Source organism: Lineus longissimus, chromosome 14 (genome assembly GCF_910592395.1).
Source record: "Lineus longissimus chromosome 14, tnLinLong1.2, whole genome shotgun sequence".
Classification (NCBI taxonomy): domain Eukaryota; kingdom Metazoa; phylum Nemertea; class Pilidiophora; order Heteronemertea; family Lineidae; genus Lineus; species Lineus longissimus.
In genome coordinates, this window is record NC_088321.1 from 5539540 (window position 1) to 5552337 (window position 12798).

Sequence of the window (12798 nt, forward strand, 5' to 3'; positions counted from 1 at the left end):
ATACCCCAGGGAAGTACTGTTTTGTAGATTTCATTTCCTCTTTTTAGCATAACAAGTCGATGCTACAGAGAGCTTGGGAAGACACGCCCAACAAGAATAACTGACTAGATGTGTGCGTGATATATGTGTGGGAAAGTCCAAATAAACCGCTTTCATCAATAGTTGTACGACTCACTTTCAGAGTGCAGCACTGTGTACTGCCGCTTGCAAGAACGTCAAGTCTCAATCGCATTAAAATCCAAGCATTTACCCATGGAGCGGGCAAAGTTGAAATGTAATATTATTCACAATGTGATCTTATTTCTGTTCCTGAAAAGTTGTTTTCAGTGTATTTTCTCCTTGAAATCGATCACTTCAGGTACTATTACTGTGCATACCTAGCTAAATTAGTGTCTAGTTTCGTCTCTGATGACATTTATTTCGTAAAAATCGCTGTTTTTTTCTAAAAAGGTGTTTTTGTGGTCATTTTGGCTGTTTATTTCGAGGGTACGGTAGGAGGTCATCGTTCACTCGATAACTCTTTTTAAAATGAAATAAAAGCGTCTTAAGATACATGATATGAATTGATATTAATGTTCGTTAAGTGGGATTGTCGGTGGACGTTCATTGGTGAACAGTTGTGCTGGAATTACGAAAATATATCGATATCGTTGAGAGTTCATTCATTAGGGGCCTGCTCTCAATTTTCCTTACAACGCCTCTAGCACTGGGCAATTGCCACCATCTTGAAAAGCAGTGCCGCGGATGGCTATCGCATCGCCACTACGCATGAGAACACGATGGCTGCCCTGCGCTGCATTGATAGTTCGTAATAAATTCACATAAAAACACACCAGAAGATCTCCGATTTTATTTACAAAGATCATATTTTGTTATTTATTGATAAAACAAGCCATTTACCACAGCAGGTGACACATATTAGGCCTGAATAAGACTTTAGAATTTGAAGTGGTGGTGACGATGCCGATATCCAAGATGGCGGAATTATACCAGTGGTCAAATCTCATCTATTTTGGGTAATTGCATCATTATTTCTTTTTGTGATTGGTGATTTGTAAAATTGAGAATGATTGAAAAATCAGTATTTTTTCACCCAAAGGCATGAGTGAACATTTGATAAGTTTATTGTGATTTAATTGGTAATTTGGTCGACATTTTGACAATTATATTTAGCAATATTTCGATAAATGCGGACCTGCTTCTTCCTCTTTTCGCAGTGACGGTGTTTCGATAACTCAGGTCAGTTTCACGGCAAAAATAAGTGGTAGTTTTGAAATTCGAATGTGCATTTATTGATGTAACGATAAAGTACATTTCCGAGAATAATTAGTGAAAGTTTCAGTAGGTGTCGATTTTTGTAAAGTAGTGTATAGGCGATGGATTGGCTCAGCCATGTGCTCGTCGTGTCAGCGGGGCGCAAGCCGTCATGGGATGGGGGATGTACACTACTACAATGCACGTGATTGATGGTTGAACATTCATTCTCGTTGACAGTGTATTATTGAAATATTTGATTGTGATGATGGTGTATTGTACTAGGCCTTGCATGCTCCCAACGTGTGGCATATTTCACATTGATACTACCAGTATCAATTACAAAAAAATAGATTGTGAGTAACAATAGGCCTACAAACAATGCTACATGTCATGAGGGTGGGAAGGGGGGGGGGGGTAACTGTCTCGACGTCCCGTTAGGAAAAAAGGCTTATCCCGTTTCCCAATACGCAATTTTAGCCGAATCGTGACGCAAAACACGGCTTGTCTCGAATCCCGCTAAAATAAGGGTGTCTATCCCGAATCCCGACAGTTATTTTCGGCCCATCCCAGTGTCCCGAAAATACCCGTTCTCCCCCTCATACATAGTAGACCATATTGTCACATTGATGTTTTCTTTCATTACAGTTAGACTTCGAGATCTACATTTTCGACAAAGGCCTGGTGTAATATTATTACGTACTTGATGAAGGTAATATTAATTTCTTCAAATTTGAAGCATGACGTTAATGGAGTACCAGCACAACTTCATTGACTGCTACGTGGCGCTGGTGGAAACTAAGGTATTGCATCGCTCATATCACTTGAAAAAAACATTTACCCTAGTTACGACCAAAGCTGCTTAGCAGAGGGCGATACCTCATCAGGAGCGCCACAATCATATCAATTATCATTGGTGTGAAAGCATTTGTATGAAGTTTTTCAGTTCTCAATGTGTTCGAAACCTTAATTGTGAATTTGTGCACTTCGAATTCAAATTTACGTCACTACGTTAGTTTGACATCCATTGATGTCACGGTAATTTCACTGTTATGCTGTGCTGCTTTCAGGTTTAATGACACGAATGAGTACAAGTACATTACATTTTTCGACGAAGGCCTTCTGTAATTTCATACGCTTCTTACGGTTAGTATTGATTCATAATTTCTAGTAAAAAAGTTAATTTTGAAAGTGAAAAATATGTTACAATACAATAGACCTGCAAATACCATATACGCAAGTTTTGAACAAATATCACACATATTCCCCAGTTGACTTGTGATGATATTGATAATGGTGGTGGTGGTGTTATCATGTACATGGCTTCTAACGTAGTAAATGTTTTCTTTTCAGCAACATTCAATAGATTTATTTACTGTATTATCATTTCGACCAAGGCGAATTCGACACTTCAATTACACAAGGTTAGTAACTTTTGTTCACAAAATCCAAATGGAGGCAAATACAGAACAATCAAACTTAGTCATTCCAGTCAGTTACTGAAGCACAGTGAAAACTGTCGGGAGCAGTGCAACTGATGGCATGTCAAACTTCCAGTGACTGTCCCTGTCCATATATTTCAAGACAGTACAAATCTTGTAATCATTTTGTTTATGCAATGTACGTTATTATGTATCATTTCAGCACAATCAAACTTAGTCATTCCAGTCAGTTACTGAAGCACAGCGAAAACTGTCTGAATTAGTGCTGCTGGTGGCATGTAATTACTCTACTACCACTACCAGTGACAGTCAATGTCCAAATATTTTCAAGTGTGCGAAATTAGTACTCGTCTACTTCTTAGTGTTATTTGAATGCAATGTACATGTATGTTATAAAAATATTTTTTCAACACTATATCAACATTCTCATTCCTGTCAGTTTCTGAAAATCAGCTAAAGCAATCGCTACCAATGCAGCTGATAACAGCAATTCTTTTTGTTCCCAATGCCCATCCATGACAATATATTTCACGCATGTGACAATCATGTAATCATCCTGTTTTTTGTGTTCTATTCATGCAATAAATAAATTCAGTATTTTCAAATCATTGGTGCTACAAAACTATTCTCATTATAGATTATTCATATTTTATAAAATGCTGTCATGTCAAATTTTGTGTCCTATAAATCATAATGAAGTCGGCATTTTATATACAACTTTTGTACTCCTCCTAAATAAACATACAAATCTTGTTTTATGTAAACTTTGTATATGTGACCCGTCACAGCAAAACCAGGCGCATGTCGCTCTGAGCTTGGCAGGTTGATACGGACTGTTCTAATCTTTCATTAGCGACACCATTTCTTACCAGAGTGCCTCCTTCATTCATACATCTTGTACTTTAACTCAAGATACCCATCTTTGAATATTTTTAGTTTCCCAAGTACTACAATGTCAATGTATTGAAGTCATGTTCTTGTAGTGTTATTGGCTTTCTATTATCTTGTCAAAATACCACTTGGTTCTCGCAAAATCTCAATAAAAACAAATGCTATTGCATGTATTGCATATTCTAACAGCTATCCACTGTATCGATTTATCCATCATCTGTACTATTTGTCACAAAAATGTTATATTATGTAAATCATATTTGATTACATAATGCACACTGCCAATTACTGCTGAACCATTCATATGTCATTTAAATAAATAATTTTCAACTTTTTAAAACCGTCTTATAGTACTGTTCTTGTCACTTAGCTGAACCAATTGTTCTATAGCATGAAATTTCCAGAAATGCCCCAGGGACTGAAAAGTGCTGTTTTAACAGAGAGGTGTCCTAAACTGAGAAGTCGAGTTGAATGGAAACAACCAATTTGGAACCAAAAACTACTGTCCTTATTAAAGAGGTTGTCCTCAATAGAAAGGTGTCCACAAAAAGTAGGTCCACTGTATATGAAAGTACAAACCCTGGTACATGTAGTGACATCATCTACTCCTCGATGTGGACACCTGCAAATGCAGCGACAATGTCACATCAGTTATTTAATTCATCGTCCTTTGTGCAGATGGCACCACCCATCAAACATGTTGGTGACGAATAGTGTCGCAGCCTTTCACGAAAATGCACTGTCATTCATTCAGCCATAAGTGTTAAGACTGTAGGGTTGTTTCCAACCAAAACATGTTCGAAATGTGTCAAGCATTCGGAACACCCAAAGACTGATTAGAGAAGTCAAAATTGAATGGAAACAACCAATTTGGAACCAAAACTAGTGTCCTTATTGGAAAGGTTGTCTTTAATAGAGAGGTGTCTACTAACGGAGGTTCCACTGTATATAATGTAGGAACCCTGGTTGTGACATTGTCCACTCCTCCAGCTGCACACCACCAAATCCACAACAATGTCACACCAGTTATTTAGTTCATCATGCTTATGGTCATTGTACTTTCATCTTATGTAAAATGTAACTTTTTACACGGTTTCAATAAACGATTTGTAATTTGTAATTTGTAAATTATAAATTTCACTAATAATTTGACGCCGCCAATTCCACTGGTCTTCGAAATACGTAAGCTACACTGTTGACGACTATGACACTCCTCACAAACCACATTGTGAATCAGACGCCGATAGGCTTGTACATTAGTTAAATGGGCACGATGATTGAACTACATTAAATTTCTAACGTTACTGAAGTTTTATTAAAGGTTAAACACGAAATGAACTGCATTTAGGGACTTATTGCTGCTATCTACATGCAACCCCCAATAGATTGATTGGAGTACACTATTTTGCACAATGCATTGAGACCAGTGACAGCAGGTCCTGTTCCAAATAAGGGCCCGCTCACATATTAGGCATATCACCTACCCACTCCCGTACCCAATGCCACTGTCGGACCAAAGCCAGGCGCATGGAGAGATGCAGAACGCAATTCAATCTGACAACATCAATCAGTAAAGAATAAATCAAAGAGCAAGCGCTGGCCACTGTACATATTTTGTCCATCCTGGCATAACTGTTTATTGATACCCTGACTACATGTTCCGGTAGGCCACCCTGCAGAATTTGCCTTATCACTCCGGTCAGTGTTTCTCGAATAGAACTAAAATAGAATAGGCGAATCATTAATCTCCCTGCTAATACCCTGCACCATGGACCAGGTTGTATAGCACTACATACGTGCTGGAAGCTAATATTGATGTGGCAGGGAGAATATGCGTGAAGTTTGTGTATGCTTTTGAGAATGAGCGGAGCTCTCCAGTCGACGTGCTCTCTGAAAAGTTGTTATTTATTCCAAAACCACCAAGATATTCGACGTATGACACCCTCAGTGACACTCTTACTTATGATCCACACCTACGAAGCCAAAAGTTGCAAGAATTCGACGCATTTCCGAGGCCCAATTTTGAAACAAAAATCGCCTCCTATTTAGCGGCCACAACGCGCATTATAGTATAGATTAGTTGTTATGCCCTCTGGTATTCAAGATATTCAATGCACTAATACTAGACCTGCTTATACCGATCTCAGTTTGACGTTGCCCTGCTATCCGTTCCTGCCTTTTTAAAATCATGAAGGAAGGCACAAAGATAGGTAAAGGTACAGGATAATTCAGGAAAACTAAGAACTATCGGGTACTTCTGTAAAATGGGTCCGGTAATAAGCAGTTAATTTATATAGTCCGTGTTTCAAATTCATAACAACCATTTTCTTTGTGAATGAATAAATGAGACAGAAAACTTGTGAGTGAATATTTGAATTTCTTCATTTAGTAACGATACGATATTGCTTGTTTAATGTGTACATAATGATAAACTGCAACACATGTGGAGTTTATGACTGACATATACTAGTAATTGACAGGGCATCTTGACCATCACGGTAATGACATTATACAGCTTTACAGACAACGCACGTCTTCACGAAAAGTAAAGCATGCACTTTTGTATGCAGTCTTTTTGGGTATAGTAGTGCTATTACTGTCCGTCGTTTGGTTGGTTCGGAAATTTCTGATGATTGCCGAAGTCACCTTGAAAAGGTTTAGTCATTGACCAATGAGAGGGTTTCTTTTCATTTACATCAAGCACGTGGCCTAGAAATTTCGTGTTTGGCAATCAAGTTGTAATTGAATCAAGTTTTATGAAGCGAGAAGACGCAGCAGGTTGCCCCTCAACCGACCCCAAAAACCTGTGCCTTAATTGAGATCCCGGATAATAAGACAGTTGAAGTTACTTGTCCCTAATGCAGTAATAAAAACATAATAAGTCTGTAATTATAGGGCAGTGATTGCATGCCCCGATAGATATACAGAAAAATGACACGTATTTCTTCGCTGGTACGGGCGGAGGTAACGGAGGCAATACCACTGGAAGTTCAGTATGGAGTGGCATGGCCCAACCCAACTTGGTATTATAAGATATCATATTTCGTAACTCGCGGAATATGTCGTTTCTGATACCGATGTAAAATGCAATAAAAGGCTATAGCCACAATTCGTTTGTAGAGTCGCAGATGCAAGTCCACGGCTACCCTACTCCGTGCCACAGAATTATCCAACGTGCCAGTGTGGGATGGAATTTAAGACCAAACCTGGCCTGAACAGTTACAGTCAGAGACAATACCACCAATGAATATTCATAGGTTGGAGGGTCCAGGCCTATCAATTAAACGAGTGCATTTTTTTAACTATCAAGTACATATTTGGAGAGGTATTGAAAAAATATTTGCTGTGGCAAGTCTACAGATATAAATAAATTGTTTGGTAAAAAAAGTTATTTTGAATTTTGACAACCTGGCCATAGGGGGCGTCATTCAAATTTGGAGTGAAAATGGTGGTCTTGTCTCGTCAGCCGGCCACGGAGCGATCGCAGCGCCAAATAAAGCATTTCTCTTACCACATTGACGGTGTCGGCACCTAGCGGGAAATTGCGTCATGAAAAATCGTAATTTTCGAGTCCCGCCAAAAATATCATTTTTACGCGGGAAATGATTTACGCGTGCGTCGTAAACAAACATGACTGCATGAAATTGGTATCGAGGAACATTTTCACGGTTTATTTCACGAAAATCCGTGTTATACAGTATTCACAGATTAATTCGAAATCTAGCGCGAGGTATATTTTCCCAGTATCGCCAAGTACGCTTCAAATATCTTTCCCCTTTAGTATCCTTTGATAATGTCATCAATCGAGCTTTTCGGCGTCCAAAGATAAAAGCGAAAGGAATCCAATGTCAACATTTTGAGTTGGACACGCGGGTAGATTTATAGTACGAGCCCCCAGAGGATGCCGTTTATTCGTTTCAACATAGTTTCGGCGGTCACGTGATCAAAACATTGGCCGCAAGTTCAAGCTGAAGTTTGTGTTGATCATGTGTGAATTGGGGAATCTGAACAGAAATATGAGGAAACACAGAAAATATGGAGTCCAGAGACTGCTGATACTCTCATACTGTATGGTGCACATCATCATGGTGCTTTGACATTCACACAAATTTAAAAGTTCTTTACCCATAGTTCTAAAAAAAATATTCTAGAAATATAAAGCACGTTTTTCTTCTTTGTTTGCCTCTAGTCTAGGCCTAGCTGTCTCAGTGTCGTCGAGTCGAGTCGAGTCAACGTAACCAATGCTCATGTAACCAACGGTTGATTATGCTGTTAATTTGTTCAGTCAGCTGCAGAAATGAATGATATAGATAGACAAGAGCATCAAAGGGAAACTATAGGCAGGAGCCAGCTTAAATATTAACAAGAACCAAGGTCCATAACTCGGTGCATCATGACGACTGTCTCTGAGTACGAGTCGCATAATGTCTACTAATTTGATCCCCTTGCTCCTACCAACTGTCCCTCGTAAATATAAATGTAAGGGATAGGCCCCTTTCTCTGGCCCTCCAGCTGCAAGCTCCACCTACATCCCGTGTACTGTAAGTATGACAAAATGAACAGAGTACTGCGACAGAATCTTGCACACCATTGTGCCCTCTCTAAACATTTATCGGATCTGATGACAGAGAGAAGAGAAAAAAATTGGTTTTAACTTTCTCCCTCCCAGATTTCCTTCTCACGAGACCAGAGACTGAACAGCCATCTTTATGTAACAAAAGGTTGTTACATTGTCTTTCTCAGACTATCCTCTTGGGAGACTGAACAACTAATTTACTGTCTGTGACCTCCACATTATGAGGTATCAGGTTGTGACATATTGCTTCTGAACCTAGTCCATCTAGTACAGGACATCTGGCGTGTCTTATGACCATTGCTGTAGAAAAAGCTGCTGGAAGGTTGAAATTGTTTTCACTGAGAAAGCAAATGGAGGAAATGTGGAATGGAAGCAAAGTGTCATGAATTCATGGTTACTTCAAATTTGGCCGCTCCTGTCGTTTGAACTAAAGCAACAGTGTGGAACGACTCTCCACCATAGTCCTGCTCTTCAGAAGAGAATTCCATGTGTTAACACTGCAAGTTGGCTCTGAATACCTGATTGAGCCAATTATTGTCTGGTGTCTCAAACATACCAGTGAAGGATACCAATAAAAGATATGGCCATAGTCACTTATGGTCAACCAGAGAACGGTCTTTATCAGCAGGACTCCAAAGTTGTCCAATCAAGGAGATGATACTATTTCGTACATGGTAGTTTCTCCAGGAAATAAACATAACCTTGGGACTGTCTCCAACATTTGTCACAACGCCCGGTCACAACCTTGACAGCGTACCACAAATGTTTATTTTGTAGCCTGGTACATGCAATATTCACATCCCATGATAACTCTCTGACATTCATAAGGTAGTGCATCTGATGGGGGACACATGACCCTCACTCCCACACTTTCTAAGTGAATCTTTATGCCATAGACAACAGATGTTTGCACAGCATGATTGGGACATATTGTACATGAACCTTAGACAATGAATCATTGTCTTTCAGAGGGACAGAGTGTACATAATGTACAGAGCTACTACTGTCCCGGCTACTCTGTAGTTAGGCCTAAGCGAAGGTCATTCTTAATCTGTGCCAAGCGGCTTTGAGCAGTGGTTTGTAGGGAAAAAAAGAAACCAATCATTTTCCGAACCGTTGCCAAATCTTCTCAAAATTGCCGCCTAACATTATGTTAATGAGCACGTCATCGTAGTAAGAGAATTTGCCCGAAAACGGCGCGTGGATGGAATTTAAGACCAAACCTGGCCTGAACAGTTAAGGTGGCGCAAAACTGCCCAACTTCAACTCGTGATAATTCATTGATAACAATGATTCAAACAAATATTATGGTACGGTACGATACGTATGAAGCATCTAAGTGAACTCCCCCCCCCCAAAAAAAAATAACTGGATCATATTTCTGGATTTTCCACTCCAGAAAAATGACTTTTTTGGGAAGGTAGAAAAATCACCTTGATCAATTTTACGTCAACATGCTATATCGCATCGAAGAATACACGACGAACACTAACTCTCGTTTTCCTCTCGGAAAACTCAATCACTCGTAAAGTGCAGGGACGCTTAATCGGATTACACGCTCAGTGGCGATCCCTCTCGTAAAGTCTCGAGTTCTTGGATTCCGAGACCTTTCGTCAGTTTTTCGACACCTTTCGACAGTATAATCTATTAACCGGTAATTTGCATGTTGGTTAGCAGGGGGCGCGATAAGTCCGACACTATGATCAACGTGCTCAACATTTGTCAGTTGTCAGTTCCACAATGACATGGGAGGCGGATTAGTTTTTGCCGTTGCCTACTATGCGCACCACAAGCAATTCATTTATCGAGTGTTCTGCGTGGACGGGCTCTCTCTCTCCTATAATATGTTGAGGACAATCGATGCGTTTATTTAACGCTTTGGCCTTTGATGATTACAAATAAGCATTGCAATTTGAATAAGCATTTTACGCATCACAAATTTATAACCTAATTAAGTGTGTTATGAAAGTCGATTATATTTGCTAGTTTTGGATTCTACCCGATCCGCATTGCAAGTGTAGGGAAAATACCCTTGGTCTCGTATTTCTTTATTACACTTCTACATGGGGAAAAGCTTATGCAATGTGTAGGTACAGTGCGAATAAATATACATTGGCATGTACATTTTTGGGATATTTCGTTTCAATACTTTCCACACTATTTTTATCATGAATATTTTGTTACAAGCTGTCACGTTCGGGTACTATGATCCTCACTTGGTTCTAAAAGTGTTTTTATAATCCGTTGTGAGTTGGCTCTATTTCAAAGAGCGTAAATAATGAGTTTGTAAGCTCATAACTTTTATTAATTTGGATGGGAAGCCATCTTGCATTGTGATCTCATGAGAGAAGGGGAGATGCAAGCACTCCAAAATTTGCATATATAATTGTTTAACCATGTCCACCTTCTTTTACGATTGGGAGGAATCAAATATTTTAAGCTGGGGGAAACTCAATGTATTTACATTTACTTGGGGGGGGGGGGGATATGTTTGATCTTTATGAATCTTCAAGTATAACATCTTTGTATAATAGATTGGGTCATGTGTGGTGTACCCCGCCACCTGACTAATCTATATTTAGAAAGCACATCTATCTGGTCAAAAATCATTGAGTTATTCGTTGGCACTGTGCCACTTTTGCCTGAGGGGCAGGAACTACCCAGGGGATGGTGATTTTGATCACTAAGGTCATGCTATAACCCTTAAGCTATTTTAAAATACCATGGGGGGGGGGGGGGGAGAGTGCTAGGAGAAGTGAACGAGAGAGGCTACAGAGAAGATTAGAGAAGTTAACAGATGTAGAGAGAAGAGAATAAAGATAACAGAGAAGTAAGAACAGAGAAGCGATATACTAACAGAGAAGTGCAGTTAGAGAGAGAAGAAAAGGATTTAAGAAGAGAAGATAAAGGGAGATTACAAAAGGGGTTTTAGGTTAAGTGTGTCAGCACATGTCAGTGGTATTATACGCCATCTTGGCATGTACTTTATATGTATGTAATATTGCATGTGGTGAGGACCACTACTGGTAGAAGTCAAGTGAGAGCAATAAACCTAATTAGCAAGAATTTCTCTTCTAGTCAGTATATTGTTGAGGCTGTCATTCTAAAAGAAATCAAGATCAGAGGCACTCGGTCCCTACAATATCATTCCTGGCATATGCATATATTGGCTGGCCATTTTAGCATTTCGATCCAGGGATAAGTTTTATTTTGGTTCCATATGATGGAGGGAGGCATTTTACAAACTTTAATGAAGTAATCAGGGTAGAAAAAAGGAATTTGGTTCTGGTGAATAATTATGTTTTGTTGATAAAACTAAAATTTCAAAGAATTACTGAACAAAAGTTCACTTTTCACAGAAATTGACTCCAGAGACGTATACAAGAAGCCATATGTCAAGTTGTGGTATATTGGCATCAATCGCTTTTTCGCGTTGATTACCTTTCAAAGTGACTCAAGATCAGTAATGCCAATGTGACATTTAAGTGGTTGCTCCCCATATTTCATTGTTTCCAAACAATACATGACTTTTCAAGAGGGAACATAAAGATCAATCAGCGCTCCGAGACAATCAGGGGAAAGATTTAGAAACGGAAAGACTCAAACCATTTCACCTATGCCTACTGGTTCTAACTTAGGGGGGCGGGAAGTTGAGAAGCACTGAGAATAGGTTGCATCTCTTGCTTTACGACACTGAGGCGAAGTATCCAAGTTATTCTTTTAAAGGAATCGGCGGCTTTTTACTGCAGTATGGGTGTTCTTCTTCTGGTTCATCAGTACACTATATTTCTTAACGTGTTTGATGATTTTCCAATTTTTTTTCAACTTTTAGATCGTAGAAGAACGTGTTATTCGTCATTTTTAGTACGCACAAGTCCTGGTACAAAATGCCTTTCCCGCCACGTGAGTGCGCGCCGAGATCTGAGTTCACGTCACCCCGCTATATGATGCAACGTCATTCCATTATCGTCGCAGTAGCGGGGCAATCAAACGCCATCAGCCTAGGGTAGATCAATGTATAGTGCATTGTTCCACAAAAAGATCGACACATGGAGAGCTAACTCAGAGTCAACATCGGAAACGTATGATAGTTCAGTAAGATTTTTTTTGGAATTTTTCCTTTTTGTGCACTCTGTTAATGGAAACTACCTGTGTTTTAATGTAGGATGTAACTGGGCAGCCGACAGCTTAGTTATATTGGCCTTAATAAAACCATTGGTCCTTCAAAGAGTCAAAACCTAGACCTGCTGATAATGACTATAGGTTCTGACTACAGTATAATGCCAGTAATTTTTCGCAGCACTGTCTTGGTACAAAAATACCCAGGTTTATGTCGATGACTTCAAAAGGGCATGTCCCATTTACAATAAAATTATAGTTGTCGGCAAAAGAGGCGCTTCCTCCACATCGTTCTTGCGGCGATACGTTGTGTAGCATATCCTCTACACTTTTGGGTAAACTGTTAATATCTTATTTTTTTAAGTATCATTAGGGCCCTAAATCTTCACACACCTTGTTTAAAACACCCGTCGACACAATATTATGTCATACATCGTGTACCAGAAGATCCGGTGATCATATTCATATCCCATGACAATTGTTCCCACAATTTGATGCTCAATATCATATGACTTG

At 39.3% G+C, this 12798-nt stretch overlaps 1 long non-coding RNA gene across 5 annotated transcripts in view; it reads left to right on the top strand.

Annotated features, from left to right (window-relative positions):
• Positions 1 to 3071, top strand: part of LOC135498832 (uncharacterized) — a 399598-nt gene extending 396527 nt beyond the window's left edge. The window contains exons 1-5 of one of the 5 annotated variants that reach the window (XR_010449151.1): positions 1061 to 1239; positions 1903 to 2057; positions 2325 to 2400; positions 2608 to 2678; positions 2899 to 3071. This is a non-coding gene — a long non-coding RNA (uncharacterized LOC135498832). Of the gene's footprint in view, positions 1 to 1060; positions 1240 to 1675; positions 2058 to 2324; positions 2401 to 2607 lie in introns of those variants that run through there. The other 4 variants (XR_010449148.1, XR_010449152.1, XR_010449150.1 and 1 more) reach the window with 4 other exon arrangements.
• Positions 3072 to 12798: the final 9727 nt, after the last annotated feature.